The sequence below is a fragment of the Lycium barbarum genome, chromosome 8 (genome assembly GCF_019175385.1).
Source record: "Lycium barbarum isolate Lr01 chromosome 8, ASM1917538v2, whole genome shotgun sequence".
NCBI lineage: Eukaryota > Viridiplantae > Streptophyta > Magnoliopsida > Solanales > Solanaceae > Lycium > Lycium barbarum.
The window spans coordinates 67,835,288-67,838,097 of NC_083344.1; positions in this window are offsets into that span (position 1 = coordinate 67,835,288).

Consider the following 2,810-nt stretch of genomic DNA (forward strand, 5'->3'; position numbering starts at 1 on the left):
CCCCGATGCGGGAGGCCCAGATGTGGGCTAATGATGTTATTGATTCAGACAGTTCATGTATGTACGTGTGATATGTTATGAAGGTAAAAAGTAAGCATGCATGATTCCGCCTCAAGAGGCAAGCAGTTACAGTTATCTCTGCTTCTCATGCTTTCTACATTTACTTATTATGTTACTATGTATGCCTTACATACTCAGTACATTGTTCGTACTGACATCCTTTTCTTTTGGACGCTGTGTTCATGCCACAGGTAGACAGGGGGACGGTCTAGATCCTTACGAGCCAGATCTACTTACACAGGAGCACTTCCCTACTCTGGAGGTGTAGTTTTTTATATATTATTTTGTGTATATATTTGAGTATGACGGGGTCCTATCCCGTCCTTATGTCTCAGTACTCCAGTAGAGGCTCATAGATACGTATGCGTGGGTAGTAGCTGTCTCATGGATACATCAGTGTATATTTTTGTATATCATTTTTGCAGCCGTGAGGGCTTATTTATAGATATGAATTGCCTTGGAGATTGTGTATGTTCAGGTTGGGTATCATCATGATTAGCATAATGAGTGGTGCTCGGTAGTCAGCTCCGGGTACCCGTCATGGCTCCTAGTCGGGTCGTGATAAAAGTGGTATCAGAGTAGTTCCGTCCTAGGGTGTGTCTATGAGCCGTGTCCAGTAGATTCATGTTTGTGGGTGTGAAGCGCGCCACACTTATAAATAAGAGGCTGCGGAGCATTTAGGAATAATGACCATTTTCTTCTTACTAGATCGTGCGATAGAGCTATGCTATAATATTTCCTTCTCTCTAATTGTGTGTTATGATTTCAGCGATGCCGGTAAAGAGAAAGGCCACAGCCGCCCAGACGGGCAGGGCTACTATTGCACGGCGAATGGAAAGGGAGACATCGATGAATATAGAAGAAGGTGAATCCCATAATGAGGCTCCATCCCATACCTCTCACACTCAACCTATTCTAGAAGAACAAGAAGGTGTCTCTACTCCAGCTCCTATGCCTCCAATTCCTCCACTGGGTGCTTCGGGTCAATAAATGACCGAGGCCATTCAGTTATTGACTAAGTTGGTTGCCGCTCAGACTCAACGACAAAGTCCGGGCCCAGGTGATCGCCATGTTAGTGTAAGTGCTGGTGATTTTATGAGTTTAAATCATCCAGAATTTTTCAGGTCAAAGCCGGACGAAGACCCGCAAGGTTTTATAGATGAAATATGAGGACGTTGAGGATCATCCATGCTTCGGATACTGATTTAGTGAAGCTGGCATCTTATAGACTCGGGGACGTAGCGGTCCTATGGTATAATACTTGGATATCTTCGAGGAAGGAAAATGCAGCTCCCCCAATTTGGCAGGAATTCGTAGATGCTTTCCTTCATCACTATTTGCCACCCGAGGTTCGAAGGGCCCGAGCTGACAGGTTTTTAAATTTAAAGCAAGGAAATATGAGTGCTCATGAGTATAGTCTCCGTTTTAATTCATTGGCTCGGTATGCTCCAACTATGGTAACCGATATGGGAGATAGAGTACATAGATTTGTGAGTGGCTTAGGGCCATATTTGTTCAACGATTGCTTGACAACTTCATTGCAGGAGGGGATGGACATTTCCATAATCAGGCTCACGCTCAGAATTTAGAAGAGCAGCAACAGCCGCAATGGGGTGAGCGCGATATTGATAGAGGGCAGAGTAAGAGGGCCAGATCTGCTAGTAGTGAGTATAGAGGGGGTCAGCAACAGTATTCCAGGTATTCGGGCAAGTTCGCGACTAGTGCACCTCCTCGGTTCGCGGGTAGGAGATTTGATCGCCCTATTTATTCTGGGTCAGGTCAGAGTTCAAGGGTCTCAGGTTCCCAGTTTAGAGGTGATCCTATCCAGAGGATCACCAGTTCTACGATGCAGTCAGTGCAGAAAGTTATATTCGGGCCCGTGTCGCCAAGGTTCAGATGTTTGTTATGTTTGTGGACAGACTGGGCATGTGATGTGTGATTGTCCCTCGAGGCATGGTAGAGGTGGGGTTCATCCCATAGGATCAGTACTTCTTCATCTGTACGCCCCGTAGGGCAGACTCTCCAGGTTTCAGCAGGCTGTGGTAGAGGCAGAGGGGTAGCATCCAGTTCAGGTGGCCCCCAGCCCCGTATTTATGCTTTAGCCGGACGTCAGGATCTTGAGTCCTCCCCTGACGTGGTTACAAGTATATTATCCATATTATCTCATGATGTTTATGCATTGATTGATCCGGGTTCTACGTTGTCTTATGTCACTCCCTATATTGTTGGTCGTATTGGGGTGAAACTCGAGCTAATTAAACCTTTCAAGGTATCTACTCTGATTGGTGATCCAGTAATAGCTAGACAAGTACACTAAAATTGTGTGGTTGTGGTATGTGATTGCTAGACTACAGCTGATTTGATTGAACTAGAAATGTTGGATTTTGATATGATTATTGGTATGGATTGGTTGGCCTCTTGTTATGCTAATGTGGATTGTAGGACGAAAATAGTTCGGTTCCAATTTCCAGGAGAACCAGTGCTTGAATGGAAGGGCAATATAGCATCTCCTAGAGGTAGGTTTATTTCCTATCTTAAGGCAAGGAGGATAATCGTGAAAGGCTATATTTATCATCTAGTCCGAGTTCATGACACCGAAGCAAAGAGGCCGACTTTTCAATCTGTTCTAGTATTAAATGAGTTTCCGGATGTATTTCCAGATGAACTCCCAGTCCTTCCACCGGAACGGGAAATTGACTTTACTATTGATGTGTTGCCGGATACCGAACCTATATCTATTCCTCCATATA